The following is a 20,656-nucleotide window of genomic DNA, read 5'->3' as shown; positions in this document are numbered from 1 at the left end:
TGATCCAGTCTTTCTTTTCTCAAAAACGCAGTAGTGTTACGATAATGTGACGTTTTAAAGTCCATATTTTTATTGGAGTACATCAAATATTTAAGAAAGTAATTTCCAACATGTGCAGTTGTTTCGGACTAAGACCTAATCAGATATAGACTAACAGTCCCGACTGAAATCAACCATACTCGTTATACGCATATACGACATTGCTTTGTTAAAATAGTAGAAACGGTGTAGCACAAATACAAGTAACGCGTGATTAAATACTAACCACACAAGTTATTGTCCTAATTTTCCTTTTCTAAGAACTGAATGTTCCTCTGGTAAACATGTTTTGATCTCAATCGAATATTTACATATGTCTTAAATTGTACGCCAAATCCTTCCGTTGACTTGCAAAAAACTCTTTGCATTTGCTCCGCATTTGGGAGATTGGCGGATGTATGTCATTGCAGATATAAATCCCTTGGTATAGACATTTTGACATATTTCTAATGCTAAATAGTTTTGGTCATGAAAACCATATCTGCAATATTTTTATTAAGTGTATTTGGAATAGGTCATTTGCCTTAAAACACGATGAAGCTGACAAGAAATGAAAGCTCGGTGAATTACCATACTTTATTAAGTACCAGCATATGACACTTAACCAATCGATAAAATACACGAAAACCTGCATATGAGCCATCCGAAAAATATCCAAAACAAGAAAAGTTCCGTCAACAGCGTTCCAAGATTGCGTTATCGGTAAGTGACCATATACAATACTTTAGTTGCGTGTTTCCAAAGATTTCGTTGGCAAAGCTTTTATATATTTGTTTATCTTTTAATGAATGTATTTTTGTAAATAAAATGAGCCACAAAAAACAAACTCAAAAATATAAATGAACACATCAACCTCAGGGATACCCGCTGTTGTCAAATAATTGCTTTACAAAAACAAAAGTTGTTGATTATGTCAAACCTGATGAAGTTAAGACTGAGGCCACAGACGTAAATCTGCCATGCTCTCACTTTATTTTATAGTAGATGCCCACTCAAAATGGCCCGAGATCGTTTTAATGAAATCCACAACTACCGAGAAAACAATACAAGTTCTTCGAACAAATTTTGCCAGGTACGGATTACCTAAGCAACTTGCTACCGACAATGGAAGTCAGTTAATTTCAGACGACTTCACGAAATTCGTGAAAAGTAATGGTATTGTACACATTCGCACGGCAGTAGCCCACCCGGCTACGAACGGTCTAGTGGAAAGATTTTTTCAAACATTCAAGTCATCATTGCGTGCTATGCGAACAGAATCCGATGATTTGCACTTGACACTAAATGATTTTTTGCTTCAATACTGAAATACGCCCCACGCTACAACAGGCGAAACACCAATGCTTTCCCGAATGGATTAGCGAATCAGTTACAAATAAATAGACTTAATCGGATCTGTTTAGTCATTCAGTATCCAGATATTCCACAAACCGCAAACTAAAATTATTTTTTGAATAATTAATCAACTGAAGCCCGCGGTTTCAGAAGATAAAATATTTGGAAGCCAAACAGCTATGAAATCATCTATATTTTTCGTTACCCACAACAAATGTTTTATAAACATTTATTTTTTCCGATGTGTTATCAAGGTATTAATGTCCATTATTTTGATGAAACACTTTATTTAGTTTGAGTCTTAAAAAAGTTACAATTTCGATATAGGATTTAAAATACCAATTATTTAATCTGCGATTTCCGTATTGGAACGGACACTGGAACGCACTGATTTGTATCATTGGAATATGAAATTAAGCAGCGTTTTGAACTGTCAACAAAACCACAACCAATCTAACAAATCATATAAACGGCAATATTAGGCCGTTTGTTTCTACAGATTGATATATTATACTATCCCATTATCGTGATTAAATTAGATTATCGACCCGTAGCTTTTGTCTTTTCCTTGCTGTCTGAGGACATGATATTTGTTTCGCGAATCTTAAGTAATCAGTGCGTGTCTTTAATCGAATGACAGATTGAATAAATAAAAACACTTATGCTTTGCTACAAGCACTTTCTTATGTTATGTCGCCGAAAAACTATGATTCGTTTTTGTTTTAGGTTTTCCTTTTAAGCATTTTAAAATTGTTTCTCAAATACATCTATCGGAAGTAAAGACACTATGATCAAAATATTTTGATTTTTAATATGCCTAAGATTGGATATGTTTCGATTTTGAGCGAAAGTGTTTGCAACCTGAATATTAAATAAACGAGTTTTAAAAACCATTTTCCAATGTGAACAATTGTTTACATGTTTCAAGTTATGCATGATTGCAAAACAAACTCATGTTAAATTGGTACATACTATAAAGCAATAATGGAATGGTCGAAGAGAATATCTTTAATGGCAAAATATATAATAGCAAATCCTTATATTTATCAAAATAAAAGAAAACGGGAAAACAGAATGTTAACCGCGATTAAAATGATGATTTTCAGAGTAATAACTATTTGAAGTTATGACAATATACGTATACCCTTCCGAAAACATGATAAGAATGAATGATAAGAGATAATCCAACAACACCAATACATCCTTACTTATCAATGCATATTCTTACATGATGATGTGTAAATTGGGTTATATTTCCCATTATGAAGCATTCATACGTCGTCAGAGACACTCGGCATATTGGGCATACAATATTCTAATCAATTTAGGGACATATCATTGAAATTGATATACGGCCAATACATGCATCAAATGTTCCAATCAGCGATTCATGGTGTTTGACGCAGTAAAAATTCTGATACTTTCAAGCCTGTTACAGGGCTTATTTCATTTTCTCAATGAAAATAATCTTCCGATGTTTTATATATGTCAGTGAAACCTTTATGGATGATGGCGTGTATGCTTCGCCAGACATACATTGTATTTGGTATTAACGGACTAAGCGATGTGAAACAGCATTTACTGAATGTACATAAAGATGTTATTGGAGACAAAAGCAAAGTTTGATATCGGTGAAATTCCTCTTTTTCAAATAGGTAACATTATGCAGTATCAAAACCAGGCAAGTGAAAACAGAACATGGAGTGACTTCACATTTGTTATAACACTGTTTTGTTAATTATTGCAAAGTGTTTTTTTATTGCCATTAATTAGACTATTTCGACTATTTTTCAAGATTCAGATTACAAAATGTTTAAAGCTCTAAAAGAGCCTTTGGTGTTTAAAAAATGCTATACACGAGACCGTTAATGAAATTAAATTACAATTCAACAACTTAGTGGCTATACGTTTACAATAAAAAATGTGTCAGTTTGTACGTGTTTAAAGTTCAGATGTGCTGTCGGGATAATAATCCTCAGCACTCTATCCACAATCGAAACTTTTGAAACAACAATGAAACATGTTGTGATATATATGGTACGATTGTGTACGGTGGTGATAGTTTTCAACATTAGTGTCCAGTCATAGGTGATCATTATTTGAGACATTTACTTTTCCTTTTATAATCTGTTCGTACAAATATTGTCGCTATATTGTATTTTTTGTTATTTAAGTAATAGGATATGTATTCTGGTTTGAATAGTAACATTATAGTTAGCGACCATATACATTTATTCTCTCTCTTTGCACATTACTTATAACCTATGCACTATCAACTTGATTGAACAGAAAGCCCGTGGTCTTAAGAGTCACATAATAGTTCGCTTTTTTAAAAACAGGATGTAAAGTTAGTAGATTTCTAAGTGTGTTGTTTAAAGTATAAATAAATATTTACTTCATTAAGCATATTATACTCTCATGCTTTTTTTGTTTGAATTTTATGTCTCAGGAACCAATACTTCTTGTCTGGCTGAATGTGGAGTACGTTACACGAGTCTGGCTTTCCGGATTTGGCTCAAGATAACAGGGCTTAAACGTGCGGCTGAAATTTGCTCAACGTCCTCTATGTATTATAGGTGAGGAACATGCTGGTATAATGTAATTTTGTAAGATCGTAAAACAACAAATGACGGCATAACGAAATTTGAGAAACATAGGCAAATAATAAGTATGTTCCCATTTCTAGATAACTGAGATCTATACCTTTGTTACAATTAGGGCTATGCATCAGCACAGCTGTCGACGTAAAAACAGTTTTCAGCTGGACCCACCACCTAAGAACGGACAATTTAAAACACTGTTTCAAGTTCAAGTAATACAAATCTTTCAACTATGCACGCTAGGTAAGGTTCCTAAACCTGAAATACATTGAGGGTAGACCGTTCAAAATAAGACAAGCGCTCGCTTTTTTGAGAGTTAAATGAATACAACGTGAAGTCCCGGTCTGCCTGAACCGACAACCGTAAATACCAATACAATCACCTTTAAGTTGTTCATGTAAGAAATGCGAAGGTAATAGTGTTATCCTATGATGCCACTAGACTGGCCTGAGAAACGAAATATCGGAAATCTGTTAACACTAAACCCAAAATACAAAAGTCGTTCGACCATAACTTTTTAGGACGTTTTATTATTTTATTGAAGGTTATCATATTTAAACACATTAATGCACGCCAATATTATAATCCAATATGTCAAATGATTCATAGTTGATAAAACAAATCTGATTTAAATAATAATTAAAGAAACTTATATTTGGCCTGTTGTTGTTGTTAAAAAGTAGTTTTTTTCCTTGCAAACTATTTGAAACAAATTACGAGATATAACGTTTCAAATCTTTTTATTAATATTGTAATAACGCGAAAAATAAGGAGCTTCACTGAATGGCATTAATCATTCCTAGTACGAACCTACACTTTAAACGTTATTTAAAATTCGGAGTATAAATTGTTTCTTTCGAAGGGCAATATTCAACAAAAGAAATATAAACAATATAAATGACGTTATAACATTTCCCAAAGATAAGAAATACCAATGTTTCTTCACGCGTCTTGTTGGAGCTTTTCCAATTACTTGAGGAACACATTCAATCGTAATTCAATATTTCAGATTGCTTTTATAAATTCTCCTTTTCGACGAGAAAGCTGTAAACGGTCATTCTTTTGTTAGGTCGTGAAACTACTTCGTGGAGATAATTTTCGGACACAGATTTGATTTGCTAAGATAAGATTAAAAGCTTGTGCACAAGCCCTTTTCGTTCAGTTGTATTTGGCAAGGACTGCATATTTATATTGCTTACAGTCTAGCACTGGTCGCATTTGACCCGATAAAGAACCAATGTTTGTGAAATGAGAACTGTTGATAAGATCAGAGGTAATGAAGTACAACACACAACAAAAATACTCGGAGAATAAGGCATACTTAATTATCTGTACCCGCTAAGCCCGTCATTCGTAAATTATCACATACATAAATGCAATTATTTAAACTACTCATCTTGCAAGGCAACAGTTGTACATTTTGTTCTATACGCTTTTATTATATATCTTTATTTTACTTATCGTGTTAGTACACTAATGCAGATAAAGGCATATACAAATGCATCATTAATAATATTTTCAAGAAGTTTCATAATAAGGGTACCAACTAGATATAAAACTATAAATGTAGTCATTCATACTATTTATATACCCACCTAAATACAGTATTTTAACAAGTGTGTTTCATATTTGCTGTCGCTCTGCTTTCCTTAATATAATTGCTTTCGGAACTTAAACAAAATCAGTTAGCAAAGCCAAAAAATTCTCCTTAGATGGATTCGATGAAAATCAAACGTAAATGAACAATGCATTATTGGGAACAAAACCTCCTAAAATCGTTAACGGCAAATTGTATGGTCGCTTTGTATTCTCATGATTGAAGTTCTGAAGCGTTATGAGAAAATGCTTTGTTCTCTGAATCCAAAAATATGTAGATGAAAAAAAAATTCATCGACACAATAGATGTTTGAATATTGTCAATATTTCACATTTCCAAAAATAATAGTATTAAATTATACAAAAACGTTCATGATTATGGGTTTGCACAGTAATGGTTATGTGGAATTTGATAAGAAACTGTATGGTTTCGTAGATAATTCCACTTTTGTTACAACGTCATTATTTAAAAAAAAATTAACTACATGGTTAATTGTTTCTCTTATATTAAGGTTTATACAGCTGGGTATTGTGTCTGTGTGTACTTGGAATGTACTTGGTCAGCGAATATTTTAGTGTAAAATGATATCAAATGTTACCACTTACATCCAAGCAGATAAGTAACTGCTGGGGAAAAATTGTCAAAGGTCCATACTTAACGTAAATGTGTTTATAAACGTAAATGTTTATAGTATCCATCGTTGGATCAAAAATATTTTATCTACCAATGACGGTCAATTGCCTGTAATATATTATATGATTTTCTATTTCGAGTTCTATTTATCCCTAATACGTGTGATTAATCAAAAATAGATTATTACCCAGAGATTACATTTCATATTTAACGAGAGTTCAACAAAGCATTTGTATGTTTTGAAAAGTATTACTTTAAGTTAAATATAAAATTGTTTTGTGTTATAAACAACATACACGTTGTTTTTAAGTATTTCAAATAAATATCCATACAAAGAGATTGTTGTTCACCCGAAGTCATTGGTGCATGTTAATAAGATGAACACAACAACAGCAGTAATTTACTCAGAATTTCTATAGGCTAACTTCTTCTTCGATCATATCTTTTTCTGACTTCGCAGACGGTATTATCATCGTCTCAACGGTGATGGTGATACTGGTAGGAAGTTCAAGCGAGATGTTCGCAGCTTCAACACTTAGAGGACTAATTTTCTTTCAAATTCTACGTCTCGTGCGCATGGATAGGCGAGCCAGAACCTGGAAGCTGTTGGGATCCGTTGTGTGAGCCGATCGTAGGGTAATATACTTAACGTTTACACGTGAATTAGTGAAATAGTTTTCTGAGTTCCGAATTTTGAACTTTCTATACGTAGTTTATACATTTCTAGAACCTTTTGGGTACTCTTCTATGGGTGGGTCATTTGCATCGGTAAACGCTTTATTTGCATTATTGTCCTTTGAAATAGTTTGTTCGTACATTTGAATATGTATGAAAGTTATTTAACGAGCAAATAGTTAAGGTTTATTGTAGTGGACTTCAAATGTTTTATGCAAAATTTAGCGCGTAGCATATGTCAATTAAGTTTGAATGTGTTAAGCTGATAGTTATTGTTTATTTAAGCTATAACACAGCAATCGAACTCACAAGTCACAACACACTTTATCGGAAACATCGTTTATTTACATGTTATGTTGTACAATACAATGGAAATATATAGCCAAACTTGCTGAACAATGTCCACATGTGTATATTGAAAATGTCAGAGCTTATATCCATATATTATAAACTGATAAAACAGGAAAATGTGTATGCGTGTACATGTTACCGGACACAAACTGAAAATAAATACTGCGAAATACAAATAAATATAAAGCTTTACTACACAAGCAGAATATATTGTCTGATTGAGCAGATACCAAGTTTATGCCTTTACAATTTCAGACGTATTATGCAGTTTGATTTCCGATACCATCATATATATATCATCATGATAAGTTTCTAATCACTATATGCTTTTCATTTCTAATAGTATGTGCCTCATTTTGGAACTAAATGGATGTGCTTAAAGTGTCGTCCTTGATTAGGCTTTAGTCCGTACTGGTTAATCAAGGACGACACTTTCTGCTTTTATGGAATTGTTTATTTAAATAAAGTTTTCTAAACAAAAATCCAGTTTGGGTGGAAATGATTCCTGATTATCCATTGCAATTTGCGCTTTTATACTTTATGCACATGCATTTAGCCCAGTTGGCCCTTAACGAGACTCATTTAATGATAGTACCAAAAAGGTTCTGCGTTTTCTGTGGTCAGGGACATTCCAGGTGTATGTATGTATATTAATATCATGACCTTATCATATATATTTTCTAACTGGCATTTACAATACCTGAGTCTATATTGTTTATGTTACATAAATTAGAGGTATCATCTCACAACGTCATTATCGAATCTATTTCAAGGGTTGTTCACAACAGATTACATAGGTTTTCTTGGCTTGCTTTTCTTCTCATATTTGGTGTACCTTGCCGAGAAAGATTACAACAAAAATCGCTTCGGAACGTAAGCAGATCCATTGTGGAGGGGAGTGGTAAGTAAAACAACATTATTGAAGCCGATTTATTGTTATTTACAACCCCGTAAAGCTGTTAACCTTCGATACCTTTCAATTTTGATCATTGTAAAGTGAGTTTGTGGTAATTTACGATGCTTAGCAAGTTAGAAAGACATGTAAATCACATTTTTTCATAACCCCTGGGTCTTGTATAAAATAATGTAACAGTAGAATAATAACCAACGTGTATCCAGTGGTTTGTGGATTTTATTATTCACATTCGGTTTTAGATTTGGATCACTACCCGCCAGACACCTTGTGGGATCGTACGAAGTTGTATATTTAAGATGCATGACTCCTGTCTTATCCAGGGGTCTTGGTTATATTAGTTTGTCTGAAATATCGTGTTGATTAACATATTTTTGGGACAAGAAAGCATCGTGTTAAAGAGAAAACTTAACATCAATGACCCGTTCTTAGATTTGCGCGTGGCTTGATCCCACCTAATAACGCAACATATTCAATTATTTTGACAAAATTATCAAATATGATAAATGGTCAGTAGTTACTAAATTTTAAAACAACGAAATAAGCAAAAAGTACATATATTATGTAATTCATTTTCTCACATGCTATACCCTGTTTCCCATTTAATACAACCATTACATTTTTTTATATTACACATGTGTAATACAACATTTGAAAGCGTTTTCATTGGCTTAGTTTTCGTTTATTGACCAATCGCATTTAGTTATTTTGCTGAAATGACGTTGCAACGTCAAATAACGTCACGAAATGTTAACACCAGTCGGGATTTATCATTATGTTTGCGTAAATATTTATTTAATTTGCTCATTTAAAAGCATGTGATAAAAAGATCTGACACTCGTTGTCATATCATACCATATTTTATTAAACTCGTCCAGGAAATTCGTTAGTAAGCTCTCCAAAGGTTCGCTTACTTACAAAATTCCTGAACTCTTTTAACTAAATATGGTATGATATGGCAACTCGTGCCAGATCCGTTATGTACGTTTTAATCGTGACACAATTTGCAAATATAACATCCCTTGTCATGAAAAATTTGGATATATATTTTACCTTAAGTGTAAGGAAACGAATTTTGACCGTAGCACGAGTTTCCTCTGTGTTTCTTTCACGGGACATATAATGACCTTTGGCACTGTGAATCACATAATGAATTATTTTTTATATACACGGTTACAACACGATAGAAGACTCTAAAATATGTTTATGCAAATTTGTAATTTATCTAGGATTTACTGTTGAACATCATGATCTCATGTTGCCTTACTTTGCATAATATATTATACTCGACTTTCCACTTCATACTTGTCAATATAAAGACGTTAAAATCCAGCTGCTGGAGCAGTATTGAATTTTCATTTAACAATTAGTTGGTCCTTTATTTAAGGCAAGTGACCGATTGCCCAAACAGTACAAAACAGCACAATACAGCACAATACAAACCAACATAAACACAAAATATGAATAAAGCTGGGGTCACCGCCTTGGAAGGGTCAATGCAAAGCATTGAGGGTTTAAACCTGGTTATAGAGCGCTCAACCTCACACTTGGCCCAGCAATATTCATAATACATTTAAGTGTTAATAAAATTTAACGTCATAGCATTGTAACCCAAATTAAACAATAATAAAAGGGAATTAAAACGCATTCAATTTAATTACTATTTAATTACTCAATTGCATTGAAGATACAAGAGTAACAGAGTTACAACTTTTTGACGAACGTTCAAATAAAACTATTAAAGCGGGTATATACGATTTTTTTTTATATGTGTTTAATTTTAATATATTGATAAAATATGTTACAATAACACAAAATAGGCAAAGAAAAATTATACATTGAAGCCGAATTTCATAAAATGCAGCAAAGAAAAATTCCCGCCCGAGCCGATAGTGACGTACATATTTTCCTACAATAACCGAAGCATTCGTCTTTGTATTATAAACCGTTAAACTACGAGGGGTGTTCCAGAAGTTCGTGGATTTTCGCTATAACTTATTAGTTTGCTGGTAAGAGTCAATGAAATTTACATATTACACAAACCAATTATCACGGACTTTATATATAAGCTAAAAATGCATGAATTCCATAAAGCGCGTCTGAAACGCGTTGCCATAGAGACCTCAGTAACGACATGCGGCGCATGCGTGTATTTTATTATAAGTATGAGCGTTACGCGAATTTAAATTCGGTTTAAATGTCGTTGATAAACAGAATTTACGGCAAATTTCACGTTACAGCGCCTAAGTCCTCCTTACAGCCCGGATTTGGCCCTTATGGACTTCCGCGTCTTCCCGGAAGTTAAGTCACAGTTGCGCGGTATTCGCTTTGCTTTGCAAGTAAACAGGAACTTACAGTTGCAGCAAAGCGAATCGTGTCGTCTTTTGACGCTGACTGGTATAGAGACACTTTTGACAAGTGGATTTCCCGACACATAAAGTGCATTCGCTTTGGAGGTGATTATGTGGAAAAGATTTGACAGTTGTTAACTTCATAACGTCATTGACGTTGAACAGAAACGTTACACGTGCGTCGGTGTGCGCATTGTGCACATGTTTAAATCTCTGTTATATATTTATTGTTTTATGTATTTCCATGATATTTTGAGGGTAGATTTGGAAAGGACGAGATATTCTTAACATGCTATTTGTTTGTCCATTTATGTTGCCAAATGAAAGTTAAAGCGAAAATCCACGAACTTCTGTAACACCCCTCGTAAGTTTAGATGCACATTGTACATGTATGGTATACATGCTGGCGAATTCGGCTGTACAGCCGTTTTCAATTTCAGAATTAAATATCTGGCTTATTTCGCATTTTTCGACACCTGTTCTTTTTAACTTTTATTTTAATTTATATTGAAATATGTATATAAGTTTTTTACACAGTTTATATAAATTCATAAATATTTGACAAAATCGTATATACCCGCTTTAACAATTGTCAACTACATTCCTTCTTTATAGAAAAAGATTTGAGAATATAGCGTCATGGAGTTAAAATCTCAGATAATCATCGCGCAAATACAGGAAGAAGCAGCAATAACTGGTGTAAAAATTCCATATTACATAGCTTGGTTGTTTATGTGACTGCTAAAAAAATTAAAAATAATTAAATCAAACAAGAAACGCCTATCAGAAAATACAAATAAAATGGAACGTTATAAACCCAATGACCTATGCATGTAGATTACAACTGGGAAAGTCGGTCGTATGACGTCACAAAAATCCATAATGACATAATGACGTGAAAAAATTCCAGGGGCAGTACTAAATAAAAATATTAATGGCGCTGTGCTACTAATAAAACAAGTTTAGGTGATTTAATATTAAGAAGCAAATGAATAAAAATGGTAATTCCATTAAAGCGACATTATTGGAATCAAACAGTATATAGGTGTTTTGACAACTGAAGACAGAAATGATTAGATGTACGATTTTAGTCCAAATGTAGTTTTCATGCAGATTTGTTCATACGACACAATGACACAATTTTATTCAACAGTGAAAAATGCCTATAATGTAGTTTTCTAGCAGATTTGTTCATACGACACAATTTTATTCAACAGTGAAAAATGCCTATAATATCACTAATGATTCCAAATTTTAAGGGAAGAAAGATATAGTGAATCGAAAACCATCTAACACGTGTTTTTATGTACATAAGCATCGTATCCTTTTGATAAAAACAAGTTAATTAAATTGAAAAGTTTAATATGAAAATTTGGTTTAACATATTTTAATTTGCGGACACGCTTCAAAACATCTCCGTAAAAAGATGGATGGGAGATTCCATTATTTAAATGCCATTTTAAGGAAACATTATATTTTGAAATTAAAGCACCATACTTAAAGTAAAATCTAGCAAATTTATTTCTTAGGTTATGATACAAAAAGCCTTGTTATAGCAATTTTTTAGTTAATATTAGATTACGATGATTAAAATCTTTAATACACGAACATGCTCTGGCATTACGTACCAACTGCGAAATGTAAATACCATAGGAAGGTCCTTTAGGGATGTTGCCATCTAGAAACGGAAAATTCACAATTTCAAAGTTAAAATCGTCCCGTTTGTCGTATAAACTAGTTTTGATCAAATTATTAATAATAGTTAAATGTAAGTTAAATACGCAGCGTCTGTATTGGATATACACGATCTATTTAAGACTAGTTCTTTTGGGTAGATTTTGTGAATATATTGTTCAAATAATGGATTATCTAAATTAAGTATGTCATCAATGTACCTACGAGTAAGGTTAAAATAATTAATCAAATCTACTTGCTTAGTTTTAGATAATTCTAACATAAATTCGCTTTCATAACAATAAAAAAAAAGGTCAGCTATAAGTGGCGCACAATTAGTACCCATAGGAACGCCAAAAAATTGTTTAAATATTTTTCCATTAAATTCAACAAACAAGTTATCCAAAAGAAAAGTAAGTGCTGCACAAAAGTCAAGACCAGTCCAAATGATGTAATTATCCAACACCTGATTAGTAAAAAAAGCGGTTTTAGTGTTTAAAGCTAGATACAAACACTTCTCTCTAGCAAAGTTTTTTTCAATCAAAGAAACACGTTTGGATTTTATTAAAGCGTGAGGAAGCGTTGTATATAGTGTAGAAAAATCATAAGAAATTACCTGTGACACATTATATTTTTTATTTTCAATTTTATCAATAACTTCTAAGGTGTTTTTTATTGACCAAAATAGGTTTATATTACTATTTTCATAAACTTAATTAAAAAATTTAGCTTATAGTATATGATATCTAATAGCACTCAATGCAGATGTAAGATACACTGATAATTGTTTGGTGGTACAAGACACTGAATTAGCGATAAAACGACTTTTATATGGCGTCTTATGTAATTTAGGTATCCAATAAAGTGATGGCAATTTCTTGTCAGTAATATTGACTATTACATTTAACTTTATGCATTGGGCAATATGGTCGGTAATAATTTCATTAGGTTGCTTATTGTACTCACAATATGATGTAGTTTGTGAAAGTTCTTGTGAAATAGTTTGAACATAAAACACACATTGTTTGTGACATTTTTCTCATTTTTATGTATGCTTATAATTGAAATTAAGTAATGCACATAGGCTATGGAAGGAATTGTACAGTGGATTAAAAAGAACTAAGTATAAAGGACACAGTAATTACCGCTTTTGATGAACAATATATTTGATAAATATTACGTTTAAGGGGAACACAACTGTGAACATTTAGAATGTAACGACCTATTATACCGTACAAACTTCAAATATTTACGAATATGCATTTACGCCAGAAATATAGAAATGGAGTATAATAATATAGACATTTCAAATCGTTATACCAACATCTATTGCACAAAAGCCGATTTTTATTTATTTGTGAATTTATTGTGTAGGTTATGGGATCTTAACTGGTATCATTATGCTTAAGTTACGTTTCGTTCACAAGTATAATTGAAGATAGTGCAGTATATTTACTCTTTGAATTTTAATCGACTGAATGCCATAAATGTAATTCTAATTGGGATATAAAAATCATTGTTTATGCAATACTTCAACCTACACATGATAATGTTTTGATGTCTCATGTGACACTGTGCACAGTCGGATATGGTGATGTCGTCCCAAGCACCTGGGCAGGAAAGCTGATAGCCTCGTTGTCAGCTGTGCTCGGAAAAGCGTTCTTTGCACTTCCGGCAGTGAGTCTCCTTGCATCTTTGTATTTATGTACAGCCCTTCCTACCATGGTCAAGCTTTAGTTTTAAACTGAAACATGACATGTCGATTTATAGTTTGAATATGCTTTTTGCTTTACATGTGGTTACGTAATAAATCTTCGACAATATTGGCCCCTTAAGATTAATTGCTTCAATATTCCTTTAGATGCGATCATTGTACACAAGTGTTCTTGTATAATTAAGGTCTGATAATATTTAGCATACTAACCCAATATAAATCAGTAGATTTGTACAAAGAATTGTAAAGAACTAATTCATTATTTCCATTCTTATAAAGCGGCTTTAACTATTCCACATTTCATTGGCCAACCAAGTATGTACACCAATTTAAGTGTTTGGATAGAGAAGAGATTTGCAGTTATAAAGTCATTAAGCATAAGTGGGCTAGGTAAAACATAAATGTCTACACACACTAAATAAATGATAAATTCAACAATAACCACAGGCGGTTGGCCTCGTAACGTGGATTCGTCTTACAATATGAATAATACTACGCAACCTTTCTTATGACTGGAGACATGCGCCAGTTCAACGCTGTAAATGTTAAATAAGTGTCACACGCAGAGGTATACAATAGGTTAAAAGACATTTATATTGCGTACTCGACGGTAACGACGGTAATTTGTAGACCGATTGTATTAATCACGGTCTGGGCCACCGATACGACCGCCATTCATTTCAGGAATGTCAAAATACATAAATAACAACGCGGAATCCCGATTTGCGTAATAATACTGTACATAAGTTATAAAAGCAATATTAGTATAATGAGGAACTATTACTTACCAGGGTATACTGGGTTCCGGTTTGCCCTCAAAGTTCAACAACAGCAACGACAGAAACATCTAATCTGGAGACGAGTACCAGCCGCGCTGTTGATACAAAGTTTATGACGTTGTTATGCGGCAGACGAGAATTCTATATCCGTTGCTACATGGACACCGCATATGGTTCTCTGTCCGAGTCCAACACAGTATGTATAGCATTGCTGATTAGTTACCTTTCTATTCATCGCAACGCTTATTAGGTGAATTTAATAGTATATGGATACTAATTGCTTACCAACGCGGTACATTTGTTTTCTACACACGTTAATAATCTAAGTTAATAAATAGTTGCAGTACATGTTATGTCCCATGTGGAAGTCAAAGTGTGCTTCACATTTATCTGCAATATTTCCAAATCACATGCAAAACTTTAGGTTGCCGTTCCTATACGTTTCTTACATGCTTGGCAAATCTCGCTTTTTTAAATGTGCTCAATAAGTGCATTGGTAAGTTAAATAAGTAAATGATTATATAAATAACAACTTAATAGACTACGCTGGAATGGGCTTTTTACCCCTAAAATTGTTGAAAATCTGATAATATCTACATGTATTCAACATATAACACTGCATGTATTGCAATGTATGTTATGGGATTATGTCCACCATTCGTTAATATATCTGACATCACGGTGGTTACTGATTGACAAAAAGCAAGGAAATTATGCCGACATATATTTTCAATCAGTCAACAGAAATTTGAAACCACGAATTAAGGTTGTTTGTTAGAGGGTTTGCATTCAGTTGTTCGGATTTTTCAGGAGTAAATTTTTTTACCACTTTATATAAAACCATAGCAGTCAACTAACTTATTTCTTTACAACTATATACTGGACATGCATTTAACAAATCTAATCAATACTAGTCTCTGCTTCAGAGAACGACCTTTCAAGAACAATTCCTCATTTGTAAGCAGATTCTCCGAGCGGCGGAAAACTGGTGGCAATGGAGGCACGAGCTCGAGCAACAACAGCGTCGGGGCCAGCCCGCATTCGCCGCTCATATCGAGAAGGGACTCCAGAAAAGCGGGGAATACTTTGGACGACGATATTCCCGATACATTACAGAAGTAAGTAATACTAAATATTTCGGTATGTCTTGTGACAGTGTTTTTATGATAAACCTTTGGTAGACTGCTACTCATTTTCGGAAACGTTGTCGTACCATCACTGAAAGCATGTGTATCATTTAAAACTATTAATCTATTAAAAATAGTTAAATAAATTATTTCGATGGAAAACAATACTTTATAACATGCCACAGTTATTGTGACAAAACACTTTGTTTTGTTTGCAAATGATTGTATCAGAGTTACAAAATAAAGTGTTATTTATAATAACACGTGCATCCATAATGGATAAAGACTTTTCAGTAAATTACGATAAACAACAAAACAGAAATGAGTTAACATGTACATTCTTATAACTACATGTTCATTTGAAATAATGCAAATCGCTATCTGTTTACTAAAAACACACGTAATCTACACCAATAATATATAAAAGCAAATATATACCATGAATAACACAAATGAACATCAAAGAGAAACATAGCACATTATAAAACGATAAATAATATGGAAGCACAACCTTAATGTAGTAATTTAAAGGACATATATTTATATCGCCTAAATCCATAAGTGTTGTCTGTTGTATCTATTAATGAAAATGATCTTTTCAGCAAATACTGGTCCCGATTGATCGATTATTTAACGGACAATTGAACTAAAGAGATGTGTTTTATATTGCAGTTCAGTGTGCAAAAATGTTATAAAATATAAATGTGAAGTGCTTTTACGTTACCCGAAGTCACTCGCATTTGTACAAACACATTTATGTTTAACTATTCATACAAACGTCATGAATACTTGATGTAATTAATATATATGTCTTTATGAAATCGTGACCAGACCTTTAGTTTACGCATACATTCGTATGCAATTTAGGTGTGAAATATAACGTTTATTCATATATAATGTGTGTATTTGCGGTCTTGAAATATAAAGCTATAAACGTATGTATACATTATATGTATTTAGCTTTCTAAATCGCACATGGTAAGCCCTGTAGCATTTGTTGTGTTGATCTATTGTCTCTTTCACTTTGTAGCATCGTAAATCTTTATATGTTCAATAGTCCCTTATTAGCTGTATTCTTTTAATATATGAATGTTGTTAATGTGTTTAAATATATCTTTTTGACATGAAATGTGATGCTTATGATATGTCATCCATATTTAAAAAGTCACACACTTGTTGTAAGCGTTCAATGGTCAATACTCGTCACTTGTTCCTTGTAGTGATTATGTTTTTATGTGGAATTATTATAATTTCATAAGACACATTGCATTTTATGTCGTCTGTGCTTTGCATTTTATTTCACTTGCACTTCGCAACCGGTAATACAAGTGTAAATGAAAACAATACAAATAACACATCATTTCTCGTTTGAGATAGAGCTTTATCAGCTATTTTTAAATAACTGCAATAACGATACTCAAGAAACATTAAAAAAGATATTCGTTCTTTATTAACTCTAGCTTGTCGTAAATTAAACAAATATTGCCGATTAATTAAGCCTCGCAATGCAAAAAATATTTCAAATTGTATACAAATACAGACTTACTTCCAGACAAGCCCGTGCAGCCTGGTCGGGAGCAAATCAGTCCGCTATAAGGTCACGCAAGATATCGTCATCTTATTAGCGGATATTGTAGTTTATGGCCAGACTGCTCGACTTGGCATGCTTGGCAGGATATACGCGGGTCGCATAAAGCATAATACCCATTTTCGCATGACTTTAGGTATTTACTCTTTCTCGACATTAATGTTAATCAAGCATGCTCTGTTTGGATAGGAGTCATCTCAGTTTGGCGACAGGGCTCATAGATCAGCGAGTAGAACGGTTTGCTGTGCTGCGTGACCACAACATGACAGGGTCATCCAGACATGACCATTCCGAAGGTGAGACTTTGTTGCTACTATACCAGTACTTAGTGCAAATGTACATGTCAATCATTCAACACTTTCATATTTGAATCAGAGGTGAGGGAAATATTTAAGTATAGTTACAATACTACTTGTATAAATTCATTGTAATTGATCTTCTGATTTGGGTTTTATGAGATTTTATAGATTTTATCATCGCTTGTTGTAATTGGTGTATTCCAGATCTTTAATAATTTTTGAAATCAGTCAAAACTTTACTGACCCATTTAAAGCACAAATATAAGTATTATCTAGGTTATCATTTTTTCTAAACTGTATGATTTTCAATACAATTTAAATGGGTCAGCAAATACTCTATCCAAGCGTAATGTGGTATTGATAAGTCTATTAAATGACAGATGTAGCTGTATAACTAAGTTTCCTCGCTAGTCGTGCCTAAAATTCCCATAGTGTATATTTTTCTATTTTAACTATTGTTCTGTTTATGTAAATTGCAGAGGAGCTTGAGCTATCACCAAAAATTCGAGAGCTGACGGTTGTCGACAAAAGAGTCATTCGTTCTCTACGTAAAATAAAGTATTTTGTGGCGCGTAAGAAATTCAGGGAAGCGTTACGACCATACGATGTCAAAGACGTAATCGAGCAATATTCCGCCGGTCACGTAGATATGCTTAGCAGGGTGAAGAGTCTTCAGATGAGGTGACTTAGTTTGTTACGATTTATATACTCAATTTATATTATAATATCGCTTTAACTGAGAATCGTTTCATGGCAGCGAATATTTATTGACAAAACCCACGAATGTGTTTTCACATATGCCGTTTCAAGACGGTGAACATTTTGTGATATAGCACAAATGTATTATTTTTCTCTTTCTTTTAGCTCATCGTCAACCATATTATCTTTTAGATATAGATGCTTTTTAGAGAAAATCTCCGAGACTGTCATTTGCCTCCAATGAACCCAATATATATATTTGTGTGGTATGTGTATGTTGCGTGTATTTGTTGTGCATATACATTTTTCGATATTGGGAACGTTGTTTTGTACAAATACCTTTTATAATTGCGGTTTAACAAACTTGACCAGATATTGGAAAAACTGGAAGCAAGAGCAAGGAATCATACGAATCCAAAGGAAGTCTGTCCTCACGTATCGTCAAAGTGGAGCGACAAGTAAGCAAATACAACAGTGTGCATCTAAGAATTGTATTGTATTTTCAAATATGTATATTTTGTAATTTACGTGTATATACATGTAAATTGTGAACTTTATATATACCACTCTAATCGGTCGAAATAACTATTGCATAATATCTATGATTGCTTTTACGGTCAGGCTTAACATTTGAGATCCTAAATGATTATCTAATACTTCAACCACATTTAAAGTGCGATTGAGAAGGGAAGTGTTGTGTTTGAGCGATAGCGTTTTTCCAACTTCATTTCTAAAACATATTGCAACCGTGTTGTTGAAGAACAAAGCATAGCCATGCTAGTTAGGAGAAACGTTTCCATGATGTTTAAGAGTGAACATTACCGTGATGTGTAAGAGGTATCATATCCGTGATACAATCATATTTTTTGTTTCGATGTTTCGACATATATATTAATCATTGAATTTATGATGTGTACGTGTGTATATAATAGGTATTATTTTGTGACACATTTTAGGTGGAAGACATTTAATCAAAACTAGATCTACTGATAGACATGTATAAGGAAGACAGAAACGTGTTAATGCAATCGCGGACTTCTGAAAACACTGCAAACGACAAGCATGCTCACACTTCTGTCAAGCCCAGATCGATTATAATCGACAAGCAATATATCAGTGAACCATCATCCCCTATACTTGAAAAACATCCCAAGGAAATGATGTTGAGAAATTATTCAGATTTAAGTTCTCGAATTCGTAAGCGTGTTACGTATCGATTGAACTCCGCTCCACTTCCTAAACCGGTTGCTAACGAGCAGGCGGAATCCAAACTGCGAACGTGGATGCAGTACCGATGTGTGGAACGAAGATCTTGCCGAAGAAGTAACAAACGATCCGATGGGTGAACTTACGTACGAGACAGGTCGTTGTATGTTTAACTTACATGAAGAAAATGCTAAAAACACGAGTACTGATGAGGAGGTGTTCGCGACTCTCATACGGTCTTAAATACCGTAATATGCATACCTCTGCGAATGTTCAAAATTGTTGCTCACAAAACGGGGTGACGACAGCAGTGTCGAGATTCGACCACATACAAATCGAGTGCAAAATCGACATCGATCATGAAGATGATATCAAAAATGAGAAAATGTGTTTAACCCGAGTTTGTCCAATACTAAATGACCATCCGATCATAGGGTTTTGGTACCTTTGGGATCGGTAAATGCACGTGTCTCTAATTTAACGGATGTTTAATTATATTTGATGGGAAGGTATTTTGGCTACTAAAATCATGTTGTTAAGAAGTGAGAACAGTCTATAAATCAGATGTATTTAAATACAACCGTGCCATCAACGTTCCCTGTTTAAAACACGTTAGGATTGCCCCACTAGTACGAACAAGAAAAATTATGTAATTGCTGCTAATATTGTTAGCATCGGTATAGATGAAACCGTTTTACTTTAGGTAATACTGTTTTCTGTTATAATAATAATTTTTTGGTTGATACATTAATCATATTTTGTTTGAAAATCATTTTATTGTTATTAATGTTTGAATATATATATATATATATATATATATATATATATATATATATATATATATATATATATATTATCACGGTATAAGTGTGATCATTTTATTAAATGTAACATTCGCACTTTGCTGGGAATTTAAATATTGTTCTTATGTCTTGATAAAGTGTTTTTTTTTCGTGCGCGCGCTTAAAAATACAACATTAAATACCAACATACAGTATGTGGTTGGTATACTAAACACTTGTCTATATCACGATACAATTCCTCCTTCACGAGAGTTGCCTAAGAAACACTCACCC

General features: G+C 33.1%; 1 pseudogene; it reads left to right on the top strand.

Annotated features, from left to right (window-relative positions):
- Window positions 1–19,720, top strand: part of LOC127857289 (potassium voltage-gated channel subfamily KQT member 5-like) — a 54,931-nt pseudogene extending 35,211 nt beyond the window's left edge.
- Window positions 19,721–20,656: the final 936 nt, after the last annotated feature.

This window comes from Dreissena polymorpha, chromosome 14 (assembly GCF_020536995.1).
Source record: "Dreissena polymorpha isolate Duluth1 chromosome 14, UMN_Dpol_1.0, whole genome shotgun sequence".
Taxonomy (NCBI): Eukaryota; Metazoa; Mollusca; class Bivalvia; order Myida; family Dreissenidae; genus Dreissena; species Dreissena polymorpha.
The sequence above is the reverse complement of the archived record's forward strand: the minus strand, read 5'-3'. Positions and strand labels throughout refer to the sequence as shown.